Raw genomic sequence first — 21826 nt, forward strand, 5'->3', positions numbered from 1 at the left:
ATTTACAAAGGGTTGATGAGGCTATGGAACTTATAAGAGCTTTGCCTCTTTGCTTACTCAAACTGCTATTTCAAGAAATACATAGTAGAATTATTATGGATTTAAAAGATTGTTTTTATCCTGTTTCTTTAGTCCTGGCGATTGTGAAAGATTTCCATTTAATGAATTTGCTTATAATTTTGGAGAGCCCATGAAGTGATACCATTGGAAAGTTTTGCATTGAGGAATCACTTTTGGTCCTACATTATGTAAAAAAAAAAAAATTGTCACTGCTTCAATATAAGAAGCTAAGACTTTGAATCTCTCAGTGTATATTAATCATTATATAGACATTTTAATTGTACTACAAGCCTTTACTCTTACAATGTGCTTTAAATTTTGGGGAGTAGCTGCTGCTCCAGAAAAGATTCAATATTTCTTTTCAATATTTGAGGCCATTGATCAATTAAGAGAGAAAAAAAATTTTTCTGAAATCTGTGCCATGTGTGTTGGCATCCCTTTTCCTTTTTGGTTCGGAATGGGATGAAGATCAGTGGCAAGGGAGGAGATTCTCAATTGTTCTTCTAGGTCCTATCCTACTGACCAGTTACTGGGAACAGGAAGATTCTGCATGGATTGTTCGAGTTCCTGGTGTGATCCCCATACCTCTGGATGAAGGCTGATTCCCAGTGGTACTCTACAGGCATAAAAGATTTTTGGCATTACTGTGGCAGTCATTGCTGCCATTGCCATTTCAACCACCACTGCTGCAGTAGTCCATGTGGCCATATCTCAATCGACAGCTGTCATTGGGACTGTGGATACGTTCTCTGGAGAAGTCACCACGACATTGACTGTGCAGAATAACGTTAATATTCAGATTCAGTTGGTCATTCTTAATCTCAACCAACAAATTGCTCTCAATTTAACTTCTCTGGGAAACCCGTATTATATCTTGTTCTACCTTTTATCATTCTATGTGTGTAACCCCTGTTAAGGTCCTTAATAGCAGCAAGGCTGTTGGAGATTTAAATGCTTATCTTGATTGCTTGGTCTTAGCAGTTGCCCTTGGGCTGTTTTGAAGTACGAACAGATCCAGTCTCAGGCTGAAACCAAACAGGTTTGGTTTTCATTGGCCAGGAATAATCCATCGGTCCAAATTAGGCTCAGTTTGTATGACAAGTAGTTAACCAAAGATGGGCAACCTTCTGGGACCATACTTGCCTAAGACAGAAACCCTGAGGCTGGCAGAGCTTTCAGAGATGGAAAGGAGTTTTGGAACCCCAGATTGATCCTAAGACAGGTGCTACTTCAAAAAAATAAAAGGGGGGGGGGATTGTTAGGCCCTACCTTGGTGTTTCCCTTCCCCCTCACTGAGCCTTTTAGCCTGCTATAGCAAGAAGTTGTTTACACCCTTGGCAGCTGCCCTTGGCCCCTGACTTGGGGTCAGGACTTTCCACCACAGGGACTTTTCCTGTTTTCCTGGTTGGGGATTTTCATCTGCCTTGTTTTTCCACGGCTTTTGCCTCGGGTATATAAGGAGATCTCAGTAAAGCCTTGGTGGCACTCTCTGAAAACGGGTGACCCGTGTAGCTGTTTTCTTTCAATCCCGCAGACCTACGCCCCATATTCAAACACTGGCAGCACAGGCGTCGTCGATACCGAAAACTTATCACAAGAGAGATACACCTGTGGGTACATACCCATGAGTGTGTTGGGGGGGGTAGTATGCAGGTAGGGATGGATGTTGGGGAGGTGTAGTGTATAGTGTGTGGGTGGTGGTTTTAGTGGTGTAGGGGTGGGTGTAAGGTGTGTGTGTGTGTGTGTGTGTGTGTGTGGGTATGTGTGTGTGGGTATGTGTGTGTGGGTATGTGTGTGTGTGTGTGTGTGTGTGTGTGTGTGTGTCTGTGTGCATGTATGTATAGGAATTTGTAAGGCTGAGGGTGGAGAGAGTGGAATGTGTGTGCATAGGAGTGTGTAGGTGTGAGAAGTGTGTAGGTGGTGGTGGTGTTTATGGGTGTGGGCATGACTATACAAGCAAAAAAACTAAAATTTTGAAAGATGACATTTTCATTAAATATAGAACAATTTTAATTATATAATTTACTGTAATTGCTAAGGTCATAAAATTAAAAGCTGGGATCCCAAATATAGCTATAATAAATCTATTTTAGGATATATTTGTAGAAGAGTATACAAAGGACTTCAAGGAGTACCAATAAGGTTCAGCACTTGAGTTACTGAACAAAGCCTGATTCTTAGCACTAAAACACACACACACACACACACACACACACACACACACACACACACACAGAGGGGGGAGAGAAGGAGGGGAGGGAGGGAGAGGGAGGGAGGGAAAGGGAAGGAGAGGACAGTATAACAGGGGTCTGTATAATACCAGAACCTATGATGTTGAGAAATGACAAATCTCAAGTTCAAGATATTCTCAGGTTCAAGGTCAGCTTGTGCTCTTTTGTGAGGCATGCCTCTTAAACTAATTACAAAAAGATTTATAAAAGTCTTTACGATGGACAAGGATACTTTCTACTCTGGTAAATACCTCAGTGCCATTATCTCCTTGTATAAGTATCCAGAATTAACAGGTGTCAACTGATCTATCATATTTAGAGGCTCAAACGTTTGAGTTAACTTTCTTTTCCATTCTTTTTATCTTTGCAAATGTTTTCCTGTATACCTTCTTAAAACATTATTCTGTAAGCCCATTCATAAAACTTCATCTATTCAAGAGCAATCAAAATAAAAACAATATAAAAAGGACTCCCAAAGTGCATTCAGTAACAATGTAGATTATTTACTGCATCATAAACTTTGCAAGGTTTATCTCCCAAAAATATCCATTTGCCACTGGGTATATTTTAGAGTTGTTCTGTGGACAATTTGCACAGGCATGATGTTGGAAAACAGTTAAACATCTACCCTGATTTTGCAAACACAGATGTGAGCTAACAGCTATGAGGCATATATCTGTCAAACGGCTTGTATCTAGAATATATAAAGAACTCAAAGACTTGCTAATAGGATCATACACAAGCCAATAAAACATCAAAGTGGCTTTGATGAGACACTTCATAAAATTAAAAATACAGATTGTAAGTAAGGCAGAAGAAATGTGTGCAACACCATTAGCCTTTAGGGAAAACAAGTTAAAACTATGAGTAGATATTAATATACATCCATAAAATTACAGCATCAGCAACAGCAAAGATTTCAAAATAATGCAGGGAAGGAGAGCAGGGATGATGCTGAGTGAATGCACAGTGGAACAGTGACATCAGAAAACTTCTTGGGCACAGAAGAGACTCAGAAGGGAAGTTACTTCCCCACAAGCCTGAAACTGGAATCCACAGAACTGTCTGACTAACGCCAGATGGGATGAGCAGCAGCCTCTTATGTTCTCATCTCTCAGGAACAAGAAACAGCAAACCTATGCAGCAGGTTACTAAGGTAGAGAGCAGAGAAGTGAGCTCAGGGTTTATTTAGATACTGAAATCTGCTTCAAAACAAGAGATCACTGAATGACAAATCTGAAATCAACTTTTGTAATCCACACCCATGTGTCGCACACACACTCATACACACACAAACTCATATGCACAAGTACCCGCAGATGTACCAAAACATACACATGTTTATAGTGATATATATATATGTGTATGTTTGTTTACATGATATATTTCATGTATCATATTTCATATATATATATATATATCATGACATGCAATATGTTTATGAGTATATATGTGTTCAATAAACAAAAACTTCTTGGAAGTTTTTTAAGAAGTTAACTACACACTTAACATGAGAAAGAAAGGGAGATGGAGAGGATAAAAATTACAGGAAGAGAGAAGTGAGAGAGGGAGAGAGCACTATACTAGCCATAATTATTTTGGCAAAATAGATTTTGTACCCAGTTCACCTTTACGATAAAATTTTTTATTATGTAAAAAATCTGAAGTTCAGAGAAATCATTCTGACAGCACCTCCTTTGGCAATAGTAAAACATATCAGTAATGATGTTGCCAAGATCCAAATGACTATATGTTATCCATGTAAAGGTTAGATCAACAGCTTGTTAATTATATGGAGGTTCTACTGAGCTATGGTTAAAGGCCACCTTTGTGATTAGTTTATCACAGCTATGTATTTTCTAAGCATTTGATATTTTCTTCCTGTGAGCCTCTAAACTTTACATATGCAATGATTTGAGGTGGGGGGTTCTTTAATATGACAAATAATTCTGAGAAAAGTACCAAATAGCAACAACTATCATGTGTTCACTCATCACATGGACTTTCCCACCAGCTATAGTAGAAAAAAATAAGTTTTATTTTGTAAGCTTTAATTACCTTGATTTTACAAAATACATTCTTTAAAAATCACTTCATATAGTCAAGGCTGTGAATTCTAAAATAGAAAACTCTGAATTCACGATCGTAAAATAATAAAGGTTTTATTATTTTTATACATCGCATAACTGATAGCTGTTTACCTTTCTAACCATGTGTGTTAAACAGATTAGTACAAAAACCCATCTCAAGCCACTTACTCCTTCTATACGACAAAGCAAAGAGTAAACACTACATTACAAATCACTGGGAAGGTCACATTTCTAATAACTCACAATATTTTATGAGGTTTAAAACAACTATAAATTGCCATCTTGATCTTCCCCATCTGGATGGAATAGTTTCAGCTTAAAAGAAATCACTCTTATTGATCCATATTTCACAAAGATTTCACATAGAACCTAAAATAACAAACATATTATCTGTGATTAACACATTATCAGTCAAATGAGAGATGATTTTTTCTGTTTAGCACCTACTTTGTGGAATCATCTATGAGGTAATGGAAAAAGTGACCAGAAAATTGAGAAGTAAATGAGATATTTCATGTTACACAAACTAGGAAGACTATTAGAAACAATGTAAACAAATTTTTATTAACAGGAATATGAAGAACTTTTCATATAGATATGAATTAATATGTATGTGTTTATATCACATTTGAAATACTTAAAATTTCACATTCCCTTTAACAAATAAGAAGCTACCTTAAGTAATTGGGCTTTAAGATGTGAATATTTTATACAACAAAAAATGTTATGATTCCATTCTATTTATGTTGCAGTTGCAGATAGCAATTGTACTTACAAAATTCACTTGCCAAACTACAAACTGTGTAGCAGGAGCATTGGGGGTGGGATAAAGTATTTACTTTGTGGAACATGTGTATAGTAGACTCATCAGTCAGTATTGCTTAAGACAATACTTCCATTTTCCCCACTGCTTTGTCTCATAAGTAAATGATACTCCTATGACTAATAGCCAAATATTTTCCAATTGAAAACCCAGTTGTGAAATAAGTGAAAATTAGAAAGAATTTCCAGATCCAAGCATTATTGAAAGTGTCATTAACTCCAATAACTTGCAGGATAGTCAGAACCCTTAGAAGCTTCTAGCTGAGGAAAACAGCAATATAATTTTGATGAAGGGAAGCTTGGTGAATGTGCTAAATGAATTCAGAGCACACATGTTTTAATTAGCTCTGTGTGCATCATGGAACACATTCCGAAGAAAACTCTAAGTTGCATAGAAACATAGTGAGCAAGTTGCTGATATGCTGATGGTTTAGTGGTATTCAAAATATAATTTATTTTAATTACAAATACATCCTTAAAGAAATGATGTTTTAAGTAAGATTTAAAAAGATAGTGTAAAACACACCTATAGTATTTATCATTGTGAAAGTATTATAAAATACTAAAATGAATGAAATGAAAATATAAGAGAAAATGGGGTTTTATTCAAGGGATTTTCATAAAAGTTTTTAGTAAAGTTTTACCTGTCATCATCACCAGTAACATAATAAAAGCTTCCATCAATGTCAGTAAACAAACAGAAAAACATAGCAAGTTTGTATGTTTCTGAGGCATCAGGGTTAAGGCATCTAAGAATGGGAGTTATAGGTGGGTGGGTGGAAGAGCACCCTCACAGATGCAGGGGGAGGGGAAACTGGGAAGGGGGAAAACATTTGAATTGTAAATAAATAAAATATCCCATAAAAATGTAAAACAAGAAAGGGAGGTATAAATATCTGTGAAATACAGGACATTTTCTTCTGTCATAAGAAAATCATACAACAATGAATACTTCACAATACTTTTCAGCTTTATGATGGTTGTTCTGATCAATTCAGACAACTGGGGAAAGGTTAGTAATATAAGAAATAGTATGAAATATGACTTCTTTTTTGTTTTTCTTTTCTTCACTTTTTTTTCATCTTTATTATCTTGAGTATTTCTTATTTACATTTCGATTGTTATTCCCTTTCCGGGTTTCTGGGCCAACATCCTCCTAAGCCCCTCCTCCTGCCCTTCTATATGAGTGTTCCCCTCGCCATCCTCCCCCCATTACTGCCCTCCCCCCAACAATCACGTTCACTGGGGGTTCAGTCTTGGCAGGACCAAGGGCTTCCCCTTCCACTGGTGCTCTTACTAGGCTATTCATTGCTACCTATGAGGTTGGAGCCCAGGGTCAATCCATGTATAGTCTTTGGGTAGTGGCTTAGTCCCTGGAAGCTTTCTGAAATTTCTTTTCTTTTTCCTTTTTTTATTGGATATTTACTTACATTTCAAATATTATCCCTTTTCCCGATTTCCCCTCTGGAATGCACCTATTCCCCCCAACCCCCTACTTCTATGAGAGTGTTCTTCCACCCACCCACTCCCTCCCATCTCTGAGCACTGGCATTCCCCTGCACTGGTACATTGAGCCTTCACAGGGCCAAGGGCCTCTCCTCTCATTGAAGATCAGTAAGGCCATCCCCTGCTACACATGTGGCTGGAGCCATGGTTCTCTTCATGTGTACTCTTTGGTTGGTAGTTTAGTCTCAGAGAGCTCGGGGGGGGGGGAGGGTCTGGATAGTTGATATTGTTGTTCTTCCATTGTGGTTGAAAACCCCTTCAGCTCTTTCAGTCCTTTTTCTAACTCCTCCATTTGGGGCGCTGTTTTCAGTCCAATGGTTGGTTGAGAACATCTGACTTTGTATTTCTCAGACACCGGCAGAGCCTCTCAGGAGACAGCTATATCAGGCTGGACTTCTTGGCATCCACAATATTGTTTGTATTTGGTGACAGTATATGGGATGGATCCACAGGTGGGGCTGTCTCTGGATGATCTCTCGTCCACACTTTGTCTCTGTATTTCCTTCTGTGAATATTTTGTTCCCCCTTCTAAGAAGTACTGAAGCATCCAGACTTTGGTCTTTCTTCTTCTTGAGCTTCATGTAGTCTGTGAATTGTATCTTGGATAATTCGAGCTTTTGGGCTAATATCCACTTATCAGTGAGTGCATACCATGTGTGTTTTTCTGAGATTGGGTTACCTCACTCAGGATAATATTTTCTAGTTCCATCCATGTGCCTAAGAATTTCATGAAGTCATTGTTTTTGATAGCTAAGTAGTACTTCATTGTGTAGATGTACCACATTTTCTGTATCCTTCTGTTGAAGGACATCTGGGTTCTTTCCAGCTTCTGGCTATAGTAAATAAGGCTGCTATGAATATAGTGAGTATGTGTCCCTGTTATATTTTGGGGCATCTTTTGGGTATATGCCCATAAGGGAGAAGTACATCACATTTAGAAGTTAGACTTACTGTCTAAGAATCAACCTTCCCTAAATTTAGCATTTTATTTACTTCACTAATAGGTAAAGAAATTCCATTTTCTTATGCAAAGTGAGAAACTAAGTTCAAAATATATTCAAAGTTGCAGAAATGTTAGAAATGACATAGACACAGGTACATTATGAATATTTGCTTCATTTAATATCAAGAATAAAATAATACAGCACAGTAATTAATGAAGTACAATATTATTGCTCTGAGTGACATTTGAAAAAGGCTGAGAAAACAAAAAGAAATCTATGTACATAGCAACATATGCTCAGAAATGAAACTCAACCCCAAGAGGTGAAAAAGATACTGTTTATTTCATGAAGCAATTTGAGAAGTATGGTAGAAAGTATCTATACTTCTACCTTGTAACTATTCAAATTATTAAAAATTAAATTTCTAAAAGGCAATATTAAAGAATGTCTTCGAAATGTGAAAAATTATTTTCATACAAAAGCATACAAAATAAAGAGAATGACTCTTAGATTATATGAAAACTATACATTGTTCTCCAAGAAGTGACAACTAGCTACATAGAAAGACCTGTACACATTGCTTACACCAACCAAGATCTACTAGCGGAAGCCCTGGGAAACTTTGAATTCTATTCCACTTCTTCAAGTTCCTGTTATAAAGTGACAGTATAACAGAGAACTAAAGAGAAAACATTCATGATAGGTTTTAGACATGTTTATGCAGATTGACTCTACATAAGAATTAATAAAATTTTATACACACATATATTTTAAATTTTTCATGCAAAATAGATTATGTGAAAATATGATCACTATGTTTGCCTAGCAGTTAGTAGAATTTTAGACTGAATGGCACAGCTGCATAGCATTGTGGCTGCAGGAATGAGAGGAACTCACTGAGCATCAAGGAAACCATGGAAAAACTGGACCTCTCTTAAAATGAGGCAGAATTCAAAATTGCATAAACACTGCAAGAAATATTTGGCTTTCTTTATAGATTTAGTTGATTATCATTTGACTTAGAAAATTGTTACTTTACGAATCGTATATTAAACAGAAATTTACATTTATGTCGCCAGAATACATGTAAAAACTCTGTTAGAGCTAAGATTTAATTGGCAAAATCTACAAAGAACAAAGTAGTTGAAACACAATGGAATAAAACAGTTTTATACATAATAAATTCTACTATAGCAAAAATGGAGTAGTTTCTACTGTAGATTAATTATGATTAATTTTAGAAGGAATTTATTAAAAAGAATAAACTAAATTCAGTATGTAATATGGGATTCTTTCTGAAATTTCATAACTGGAAAATGGATTGTGATAGTAAGAATTATGTGGGGTTACCTTTTGGGATAGCAGTAGAACTGGTTAGGAAAGATCAGAGGAAACTTTACCCTATATTTTCTATCTATTACTTTGACTATAATTGAACAGTTACATTCATTTACTGGTAAATAATTAAATTCTATGTGAAAATATATGACTATAAATTGTATAAAACAACACAATAAAATTATTATTTATTAAAAATCCAAAATTATTTTACATTTTGTAACTGGACTAATCCTTTAGGTTTATGCTCACAGTGTGTAAAAATTTGAGAGTCATAAATCTTCAGAGACTGATGAAACACATTGGTCCCTAATCTTTCAAAATTAAAATGTCAAGTGCTTGCTGAGTACAATCAGAATTTCTTGAGCTTTCTAGCCAATGGTTGAAATATTTATTTACAAGGGAAGAAAGCAAAAATAGAGAAAATTAAAACAGAAAAGAAAGTTTGTCAAAAATAATCTGAGCTCGTTTGTGCTAATAAATGAATACCTCAGAAGGAGAGAAAAAATAAATTGAGATTTTCTTTCCCAAGGCTTTATAGTCAAAGAGTCAGCTTCCATGGCAGTGAGTGATTAGAACCTAAGAAATGAATGCAGTGAATACTGTCAACACAATAATAAAATCTCCTCTCTCTCTCTCTCTCTCTCTCTCTCTCTCTCTCTCTCTCTCTCTCTCTGTGTGTGTGTGTGTGTGTGTGTGTGTGCATGTTTAGAATTTTATCTCAGTTTCTTTCCAGAGGAAAGAGGGCCAAGTGGTTCCTATATTTTCACTATGGCATGAAAGTGTCTATAATTATGAAAGGTCCTAAAATCCTTGGGAAAAGTTTTACCTTTAGTGAAATGTTATTTTTGTAACCTTGTCTTGAGTGTAGATTACATTAAGTTTTTAAAAACAAGTACATATTTTATTGTTCTCAATTAAATTCTTAAAATAACATTAACTTCAGATTTAAAATATGCTTCTCCTGTCTTTTTCATTCTCTCTTTGGTTGAGGAGTGTCTAGATTTGATACTTCTGTTTTAGATTGAAATGAGCATCTAATCTTGATTATTGTTTTATTTACAATTGTGTAAGATTAACTAGGAAAATAAGAGAATTTTTTCTTTCCAAAAGTCACTTTATTGCCAATCAGAACTGCAAAATGAATTTCAACAGATTGAATTCTCCAAGTTTAGATCAAACACAACATTGATCCTTACCTCAATCAGTAAGTGGATAAGTGGATGACTTATAGGATGTCTTATGAAATGCTGTTTATCTACCCATATTTGAAATATCCAGGTCCTCTGTTGTACCTGGAATGAAAGAGAAGCACATAAACTTCTTGGTTTTTTTATTTCTGATATTTTCTTAGATAAAATACTAGAACACTTGTGCATATATGCATACATGCATTGTGTGCATGTGCACATGCATACATGCGTGCATGTGTGTGTGTGTGTGTGTGTGTGTGTGTGTGTGTGTACATTCCTAAATACAACCCACTTGGTCTCTATAATGTTACTTGTATGTATGTTTCTGGGGCTGACCATTTAGTATTATATAACCAAGTGGTGTGTTTTTCCATGGAGAAGAACTTTTTTGTCTACTCTCGGCATCATTCCATAGTTGTCAATCATTCTTTGTGTAGAAATGATATCTCTAGTCATTCTCCAGTCTACTTTAGCAGTTCTACTTTTGTTGTCCTTGTTCAGTCATAATTAGGTAGTCATGCTAGCAAGACTTTTATAGGTGTAGATCTGAAATTGATAGGATATTAGAAATCTAAAAATACAGTGTATTAATTTTACCTACCTGATCACTAGGAATCAAGCAAACTATCAAAATAAAAGGACAACCAAAACACCTTTATTTTGACATACTTAATTAGAAACTAATTGCTAATATGTTCAGTTATTCCTCATTATACTTAAAGATAGCTAAAATCATATTTACAAGTTTCTACCATCTTTAAGATTATTCCCATCATGCTAAAATGTATTAAAATACTAGCGTGCTTGTTTTATTTCTCAGTTAAATGTGTCAAATTTATTCTTAGCAAAGATTTATCATTTCACAAAGTCACTTAGAGATTTAAGACATAAGCTCAAAGCAGTTTGGACATGTTGCTAAAGATAGACAGTGACCTTCAGGGTGCTGAAATGACTTATTCTTAAGCCATATGGTCAGCCTCAGGCCTAAGACATTAGAACTGAGGCCAGAGGGAAGGGAAAAAAAGACACTGATTTGTGCCTGTGCCCCCATTTCAGATACACCAAAGTCGCAGAGATAATCTCTTGTGACAACTAATCTTTTTTGTTTAAATGATCTGTACAAAAAGGAATGAATCACTCTGATATACCACTATCTAAATTTGTTAAAACCATGAATTTGAGACAGTTTTAGTCAAGTCTAGATGAACAGTCTTAGGAATTCTGATTAATTCACCTCTGACACACCTAAATTTCCACACTTCTTCCCACTGATTTAATGAGATATTTTCTGTGGATCAAAGATATATTGATAACTGAATTCTTTCCCAAATGTCAGGAAACTCACAGTGAATGGTTAGATAGTAACCTGTCCACTGAAACTGTTTAATTAATATTCTTAACAGCATTAATTTGTTCATAGCACAAGACATTAGGTATTTATCCCCTGGTTCTCATTTTGAGTCTCATTCTCATTTTAAGAAAACAACTTCTCAGATCTGTTCTTGTAAATGATGTTTGTGCTTTTAGGCTTCAAGGCATGCTTGAGGAGACAGGGTATGGCAAGTCGTTATGACAGCTTGCAACATCCCACATTTAGCATTTCTTTCTCCATAATTTAGCGTCAGAGCCATGGTACACAATCTTTAACCCCATTACCTTCCCTTATCATATACACTGGTTCAGGTTTTGACTTTCCAGAAATCTCATACTTACCAGCAGGAAGATATATATCCAATGCTTTTCCTACTTACAGGGCGTGATTGTGCACAGACACATTCTAAGCAAAAGTTTTCCTTATTAAAGAGATGATGCCAAGGCACTACAAAATCATTCAGTCACACGTAAGTTTAATTCTTACCCACCATTATCCATCTCTGAAAACCACATTAAAATTATTTCCAAAGTTCATGGTTTTAAATATCTCATGATTATTTCTATGAAAGTTATGTCTCACTGTAAGGACAAGACAAGCCCTCCTTTTGGAGGAGTTTGAATCTGTTCAATCAACAAGGCAATAAAATGGCCAAAAGTATCTTGTTCAGAGAGCACCCTGGTACTATCACCTATTTCAAATACAATATGATATTAAAATTAATGAGTAATATTTGTGACAAAATACAATTTAAAAATATGCAGAAGCTTTTTTCCATATTTTCCATAATTTATTATTTTTAATTCACATTGCATCCCATTGGCAGCACCCCTTCCTCCCAGTCCCACCCTTACAAATTCCTCCCCTGTTTACCTGCTTCCCTTCTCTTCAGAGAAGGAGAAGCCCCCTTAGGTATCACCCCACCCTGGCATATCTAGTCCTATCATGACTAAGCAGCAAGAGGAGAGTCTGATTTTTTTTTCTTTTTTTCGTTTTTGGTCAGTGTTGAGGATTGAACTAAAGATTTCACACATGTCAGGTGTGTATTACTACTTAGTTACATCTTTAGTTCCCAGAACATACTTTTTTAAAAGGAAAACCACAAATGTGTAAACTATACATTTTCATGTTGCTGAAGTTTTTAATGTTAAAAGTTAAGAGATTATGCTTAAGTACAAACCAGTTGAGAAAGAAACAATAAAATGAAATTGTGATTTATTATCCTATTTCATTTGGAGAGAAAGCATGACTTTTACCACATTTTAAACATAGGGCATAGCTTCAAGGAGCTCAATTCCATTCAGGTTTATCACTAAAAGACAAAGTTCTTTTCAGGAGAACAGAGATTCTTTGTTGCATATGGAGGAATTCTGAATCCTCCAATCTGCCTTTCAAAGTCTACATTAAGCATAGTCATTCTTCCCATTGTGCACAGAGGCATTCAGAAAGAAGGAAGATATTAGCTTAATCAGATGCCCACTATTAGAGTTGTATCAAGAAGTTACAGTAGACCAGTTAACAGACAGAAACATTTGTAAAATGAGAATTTACCTAAATTCTTCAACACAGTTAAATTTAATTTTCTTTACTTTTGCCCTATCTAATGAAGCACATGATTTATTTAATTAATTATGTTTTCTTCTTTATTTGAATGTAAATTGTGGAGTTGTTTTCATTCTAAGTTTTGTGTTATTCTGTCTAAAGCTATCAGCAGTCTTATCCAGCCTTCCTTTCTTATAGGAATATTCCATCAAATAAGCAAGTATATAAGGGTATTCTGAGGCGTACTGGCTGGTTGAGTCTTCTCAAAATGGGGAACTGGTTGGGTCTCTGTGCATTTGTTTTAGAAATGCCTTAACCCAACTTAGAGATTAAGTAGGCTAACAGATTTAAGATCCAAATAAAAATTTCTTTGTCTACTTTAACCTGAATTTCTGAGTCTTATTTAAACACTCCCCTCTTCATTTTTATAAAAATACTGTTAGCACTTGTGACCTTAGAAATTATCACAGTTTGTATAATGTGCTCTGACTAATATTCTCTTGACATCCCCATTAGTGTCTTATCTTCAAAGGAACAAAGATGAAATGAAAAGAAAATTCAATAATGTTTAGAGCTGTCATACTTAAAATGTTCTATATATCCTTATTACTTTGTTTAGAAAATGTGAGTTAAAGTTATTCAGCCTAAGATTTAAAGCCAACTGTTGTCATTATTCAATAATCTTTTGTAGAGGAAAACCAATTTTCTAGAACAAAATTCATGCTAATATTGAAAATATTCTTTCACACCTATAAAAGACAAATATCTTAGAAGTGTATGTTCCATGTTGCTTAATACTTTTTTTTCAATTTATTTATGTGTTCTTTACATTCTGATCACAGCCCCGCCCTCTCCACCCCTCACATAGGCCGCCCTGACCCCTATCCCCTGAGTCTCTGATGAGGGGGAGGCTCTCCTGGGTTCCTTTCAACCCTGGTATAACAAGTCACTGCAGGACTAGGGGCATATTCTCCCTACTGAAAGCAAAATAGACACTCAGTTAAAAGGACAGGACCCACAGACAGGCAACAGAGTCAGGGACAGCTCCTGCTCCAGTTGTTGGGAGACCCACATGACAAACAAGCTGCTACCTAGGTGCTGGGTCCTAGGTTTAAGCCCATGTTTGCTCTTTGGTTCGTGGTTAGCTCCCAGGTAACCCTCAACGATCCAGGTTAGCTGACTCAGTTCATCTTCTTGTGGAGTCCCCATCCCTTTATTGTCTCTCAATCCTTTCCCCACCTCAAACTTCCACAAGGATCCTTTAACTCAAACTTCATCTAATGTTTAGTTGTGGGTCTCTTCATCTGTTTCCATTAGCTGCTGAGTGGAGCTTCTCAAAGGACCGTTATGCTAGGCTCCTGTTTGTAAGGATAACAGAGTATCATTAATATCAGGGGCAGAGAGAAGGTGGCACCTGGATGGGAAGGGGCAGAGGGAGGGAAAGAAAGGAACATTGGGGTGGGGAACAAGACTGAAGCCCTGAGAACCAGTAGAAAGAATGGAAACAAGCAACTTCTAGAGGTAAGAGTGTGGGAAGGATCTTCTAGAATGGACCAGAGACCTGGGAGGTGAGAGACTCTCAGGACTCAAAGGGAGAGTCCTTAGATGAAATGTCCTACAGTGGGGACAGGGAACTTGTGGAACCCACCTCCAGCAGAAAGACAGGGCATCAAGTGAGGGATGGGGTGGCCATTTCACAGTCAAAACTCTGACCCATAATTATTCCTGTCTGAGAGAACTACAGGGACAAAAATGAAAAAGAGCCTGAAGAAAAGAAGGTCCAGTAACCAGCCCAAATTGGAATCCAGCTCAAGGGAAGTCCCCAAGGCCTGAAACTTAAAAAAAAAGAAAGAAAAAAATATTGTCATGAATTGCTGCTTGCTATTAAGATGGGTCTCATGTTGGACCGGTCATTAGTGGGCCATTCTCTCAGTCCTGTTCCGTCTTTGTTCCTATACTTTTGGAGGCAGGACAAATTTTGGGGTAAAGATTTGTACATGAGTTGGTGTCCTTATCCCTCCAGTGGTATTCCTGCCCGGCTACAGGAGGTGGCCACTTCAGATTTAGTATCTCCCACTTGTAGGAGCCTAAGCTAGAGTCCCTCTCATGGGCTCCCTGAAGCTTCCTCAATGCCAGGTCTCTGGCAAGTCCTAGAGATGACACTCCCCATTTTGATTTCTATTCACTCTCCTGGCCCTCTTTCCTTGGTTGTACCTATACCAAATCCTACCATGGCTTCCCATTCCTTCCCCCATTCCCTCTCCCACCCCTTTCCTCTCTCCATTCATCCCCAGCTACTCCTTTTATTTCCCCCTAGGCCCTTCTTGTTATTTTGCTCCTTTGGGTCTGTGGATTAACTGAAATGCAGACCAGTGATTAAAAACTTGGGTCTACAATGTGGCTAGTATAGCCTAATAGAGCATAGAGTTGAAGAAAAACAACTTCCTTTATAGTTTCCTTTATCCCTATCTATGTGCAAACACACATCTCCTTGGACTATGCTAATGTGTATTAAATGATAATGTGTATGGAAATATTGAAAAGTTCTTTGATAGCTATGATCACTATGCTTTATATAACACTTAAATTTCTCTCACATTAATATTCTCTTTTCATCTTTCTTCGTGGATTCTTCTTTTGTAAATATAACAACTGTTGCTCAAGAAAAATAGTAATGAAAATTTGAACATACATAGGCATCATTATCAAACTGAATCTTTGTATTTTATAAGCAGGAAACTGAAGTTTTCAACATGGCATTCCGTTGTTCATTGTCATGCAGATTGCTGTTCCGTACATCCAGAGGTAGCCCTTTGAACCAAAGCCTAGCAGACCCAGATTTTAATTAATAACTTGCATAAGAAAAATTTTCACAAGCTACAGGCAGCAGATCATCTCATTTTATATTCACACCAAGCTCTCTTCATGAATTATGTGATAAAATGCAAACTTGGCCATCAGGTTTTCTCTTCAAAATTCAGGCCCACAGAACCATGAATTAAACAAACAAAAAATGGTCTTGTTTTTTAAGGTTGTGAAATATTTCTCTGGATAAAAGTACTTGCCACACAAGCCTGATAGTCTGAGTTTTATCCCAGGAGTTCACAAGGTAAAAGGAGAGAACTGATTCTGAAAGTTGAGCTCTGATCTCTACACATTCACTTTGATATTAACTTACACATACACAGACACACACACACACACACACACACACACTGTTGTTTTTTAGAAGATACTGAGTGAGATTACAGTACGTAACAGAAAGTAAACCAATAAAATGTATAAATTAGGTTGGGGATTTAGCTCAGTGGTAGAGCGCTTGCCTAGGAAGCACAAGGCCCTGGGTTCGGTCCCCAGCTCCGAAAAAAAAAAAAAAAGAACCAAAAAAAATGTATAAATTGTTAATTAAAAGTTACATGAAAAGTAAGCAAATGTATAAACTAATAAAATGTATAAATTAGGTTGGGGATTTAGCTCAATGGTAGAGCGCTTGCCTAGGAAGCACAAGGCCCTGGGTTCGGTCCCCAGCTCTGGAAAAAAAAAAAAAAAAAAAAACCAAAAAAAAAATGTATAAATTATTAATTAAAAGTTACATGAAAAGTAAGCAAATGTCAAACCTCTTTAGTTCATAACCCGCCTACTCAGAGAATAGTACTTTAATGGTTATTTAGTTGATCAGAAGTATGTATTAAATCCTGATATAAAATTCAGTGATTTGTCCTGATCTCTAGTGAGTTGTTTAGCTCTTACATGGAATTGAAGTGACCTAGCTCTTCAAGGGGAACTAGGGCAGGATTTAATCATAATTAGAACATTGTTAAGAACCATTGATGCTAATGATAGGTTTCTATTGCAAGCAGCCTCTTACTGTTTACTTTTACTTTAAATATGCGGTGAGAGGCCAGTTGTAAAGAAATGATGATGGAAACTACAGTGGTGCAGTAGCAGTAGCCTAGCAACAGGAGGACAGCTGAAGAGTTGCAGAGACTGATCAGGGCAGAAAGGGCAGCGAGCAGATGCAGTGCAGATGGAGGGAGTGGTAGAAGTAATAGGAAGGCAGAAGAGAATGGACAGTTGATGACGAAGTGGAAAAACTGTACTGAGACAGCAAAGAGAAGGAAATCTTGAGCCCTGAAAATAGAAAGACTTCAGACGGCTGCCAACCTTTACAAGGGTCTCATAACCTTGAAGCCCACCAATTATATCACTAGGAGATGCCAGAGTTAGCCATCCCAACATCTTAAGCTTAAGAGCTATAATATTAGCTGTCTTAGAGATTTGCACTATCCCTTATGGAGATGAGGATCCCACCCAGTTCCTAAGGCCCATTTGAAAGTGGTTTGTCATTCTATCTGGTGCTTATTGACATTGAAATTCAACGTTTATAACAGCTACCAAGAGCTGCGGCCACAAGAGGCTGAAGCCCAGAGACACAAGCTTCCAATATAGGTTTGAGAATCCTGAATACATCACTCCTCTCTCTGGAGCAATAGACCCCTAGCAGGGCTTCAAGTATAATCCTCTAGTCTGCCAGTTCAACCTTTATGCTTTGCATGGTCAAGAGCTCAGGATTCCTACCACTAGGAAAACTTCTACATACTTCTGCAGGGTTTCTGTTGTAGATATGCAGGTTAAAAGCTATGCCATTAGCCATCAGTTGCTAACAGAAGTGGAAGACTTTTACTCTTGGCAATCTGAATTAATTTTTGTTTCCTTAATGTTAGTTGCTTCTCAGTTCATGCCTTGTTCATTCCATATTTCCTTTGTAAGGGGAAAATCATAAAATATGAAACAAAATTCTTAAAATATAATTTATTTTGTCTCTTGACATTCTACATATGAAGTAAATACTATTATTATATTACTGTTATTTATATTCTCCACCATTTATAGTAGTTCTCCCTTCCATAATAACCCCCTCCTTTCTATAAATGCCCTTCCCACATTCATAACTTTTGTTGTTAATACTTTGCTTGTAAGAGATCACTCAGTTTAGCCTCGATCATCTGCAACCTCTCCTTAGAACATGTTCATGAACAACCATGTCTATGGTAATTAAACCAATCAAGCATGCTCAAAGAGTATCATTATATGTTATGCATTTTGCCTAGCTCTCACAAAGAGAAATCAGGAAATTTGTCAATTTATAGTCCCTTAAGCAACAAAAAAGTTCTTATACATGCACATTTGTAGAAAACACAAGAAAGTTACACAATTAGTTTGAGAAAACACTAGACATCTTTCCATGGTTGTTTTGGAATCAAGATAGATCATTATGACCTATAAGGGTGATATTTTGATATTTCCATTTTATTAATATGTCTATGAAGACATGAAAAACACATCCTTGAAACTGGATGTTATGCTTATACATATTTATCAATACTCTTAACATTATTTATCAGGATTCTTAATGCTTGCCTAAGTGGACAAATTATTCATGTACACATAAGTCACATGTGGTGCAAAACTTCATATTTTGCATGTCGCATTTGCTAGAAAATAAACATTTCTATTTATAGCAGGTTTAAGACATATTTATCCTGTTTCCATTGTACTTTTAATCAATTTATAAGCATAATTCAAAAATAACCCTTTACTTTCTTATCCTATGGAACTCATGAAAATATGCCATTTTCATTAGTTGCTGAGAGTTTATGAAATCATTCTAATATATATCCACCTGTGGCTATGCATTGCATCAGACACCAGAGGCCTGATACACTTGAATTAGAACATAAAGGTGTACAGGAAGAATTAAAAGCCAAGAGTTTTTGTAAACACCGTGAATAAACTAGGCGAAGTACACATGAATTAAGAGAGAAGTTTTGCAAAAAAAAAATTAAAAAAAAAAAAAAAAAAGAGAGAAGTTTTGCAACTGTGATTATATACATGGTCGTGAAGAGCGAAGCTTCAGCCAGGACCTACACCAAGTGAGCAATCACATTGGAAAGGCAAAGCCTGACTAAGCAGTGTAGGGAGCAGAGTGAAAAGGAAAGGAAAATGAATGCATATGGATGAAATACTCTGACAAAGTGGTAAGGGCCCAAAGACATATTAGCATGTTGCATTTTAGGTTACATTAAATCTGTGCTTGAGCAGAAGGTGTATCGCCATGTTACAGCACTAGAGTAGCATGTACAAAGCCCTTGGCTCTTGAAACCAAGAAGTTTCAAGCAAAAGCATGTACTTCCTTGGAGATTATATGCAGCTTTCATGTTGCAGCCATTTTAGAACAACTGTAGGTTTCGATCCAGAGCTAAGAGAGCAATTCCTCCAATATGAGACTATAAGGCGCCATGATTAGTGAAGATGATACCCCAGGCTCAGATAGTACGTAACAGCAAAGAGCAGTTATTCTGCAGAGAAGCTGCATGCAGGGGTCTACTATACTTCAGGATGGAAGACAGAGGTGTGGACTTTGCTGGGTTAATCTAAGGTCCGTTAGGGTAGGAGTGGGTGACTTCTACTTTTCTTTCCCTTAATTGGTTGGCTTTATCTCCAGGGATATAAATACCTTTGTGATTGGTTAGGCTCTGGAACATTTGGTGGATTTTGCTGATTAATTATATTTGGCCCACGCTAGGTGGTGCAGCAGTTTCTACAGCTCCTGATTGGGTGCTCATGTGGTTGGATCAGGCTAAGCGGTGGCTGCATGTGAGGGGTGGTTTTTCCTAGAATTGACTTGTTTTGTACTTTTCCAGTTTGGGGAACAACAACTTAGGCCTATTCTTCCAAACTGCCTGTTTGCAGACTGTCAGGGAATCACGGTGTTTCTCCCTAACACTGTACTCTCAAGATCTTTAACCCCTCTTCTTATACCTGGCTCATAAAGCACCAGTTTCCTGAATGTTAGGAGAAACTGCCATAAAGTTTTTTCAAGTATTTTGAATATTTCAAGTAAAAAAACCTCACACATTCTAATAAAACAGTTTGTTATGCTTTTGTGTTGTTGGTTTTATTTGTTCGGTTAGTTCTTGCTCTGGAATTGAGTCGAGGACCTTTCATCTAAGCAAATAATCAACTAACAGCTACCTCCATAGCCGTGGAGCCACCATTAATGTATTCATAAATAGAGCCTGCTCATAAGCAAGGCTAGGCTAGATGGAATCTTGAAGATGTTAGCTCCATCCTCCATTCTCTGGAAAGGAAGACAATCTGGAAATAGAGTTAATAACTAATAAAGTCTGGGTAATGAAGAGAACCAGACCAGTAGGTTGTTCTTTATTGACAAGGTCCAAGTTAGAGGTGGCCTGGAGATGAAAAAGATAGAGAAATGTGAAGGTTGATGACAATATGCAGGTGAGGGCTGGCACCGGTTGGGTCAAGGCCATGATTAGACAGTAAAAAAAATAAGGTAGGGACAAAGTTTTTTGTAAGGTGGTAGAGAAGAAGGAAGGAGAATCAAGATAGAGACAGGCAAAGATGACCCAGATCTGGGTGGTCTTGTATTGCCAAGATAGTTGGGATGGATTTCTGTAGGCAAATTCATCTTATGTAGGTGGGCTTGTTATATCCTTATCAATTGGTTGTAAGTTTATTGTGTGGATGTATTGTGGATTGAGAATTTAACATATAAATCTGATTGTTGGGTTACAGGTTGTTGAGTCTTGATTTTAACAGGTTGTTGGGAGTTTATACCATAACTATTAGGGGGAGGATGTTGGGAATGTAAACAGAGCAGCAGCAGCAGAGAGTTACCACAGGGTAGCCCTCACTGAGACCAGGGGGTGGATGCTGGAAATATGAACTGAGTCCATAGTAAGAGAGGTAAGTGGTCTCTGCAGCCACTGACCTGAGTACATTGGGGGCAGCATGGAGCTGCTGAGGTAAATCAGCACTGGTTCCAATGGCCTGATGGAAGCAGAAATAGTGAGGGGACGAGTGCAAGTGTATGTGCATGGGAAGCAGTCACACTGGGGTTTTGTTGTTGTTGTTTTGTTTTGTATTGTTTTGTTTATTTTTGTTTTGCTTTGCTTTGTTTTGTTTTGTTTTAAAAAGCATCAGAAATTGATAGGAAATAGAAGATAAATATTGGGTTTCAGAAGTCTTATCCAAGCTCTGGTTTATGCCAAGCAAGATTATTAAAAAGTACAGCATCTTTTACACTGTTCTCTTAAAATGGGATGTTATCAGTAAAAAAAAGTTATCACTCAATGTGACAAACGGAAAGCTGGATCAGACAAGGGGAATAGAGGGTATCTCAATGTTGTCACACACTGAGCATCCAGCAGTACAAAGAATTAGAGAACACCTACTGTTATTACTGATATCTGTACATGTGGAGGCCTTGTAGGACCGACACCTTAATATATGTTACCTGACACTCAACACTGAATTACATCAGAATAGTTCAGGACTGAATTGAATTACAGGATAACCTGCAAGAACAGGCCTTGAAGGGGCGGCGCAGATCTGCCTGGTTGCTGCCGCAGCGGAGAGCCCGTGGGAAGCACCCCGCAAGCAAACTTGAGCCTCGGGTCCGCAGGTAAGACCAACTTTTCTGCTACAAACGACTTGCCTGGTAAACTCAGGTCTCACAGAGGCGGAGTCCCTCTGGGGACCGACACCTCCGTGTTTGGCCAGACTCGGGCCGGGCGGATCCCTGCCTCAGCAGCTCTCTGCCCCAGGCCCCTGGTCGGGCGTGGCACTCCTGAGGCAGCAGAGCAGAGGAGACCACTAACGCTGCCCACCCCTGCCCACATCTGGCCCAGGAGGAAACTGTTAA

Source organism: Rattus rattus, chromosome 3 (assembly GCF_011064425.1).
Source record: "Rattus rattus isolate New Zealand chromosome 3, Rrattus_CSIRO_v1, whole genome shotgun sequence".
Taxonomy (NCBI): Eukaryota; Metazoa; Chordata; class Mammalia; order Rodentia; family Muridae; genus Rattus; species Rattus rattus.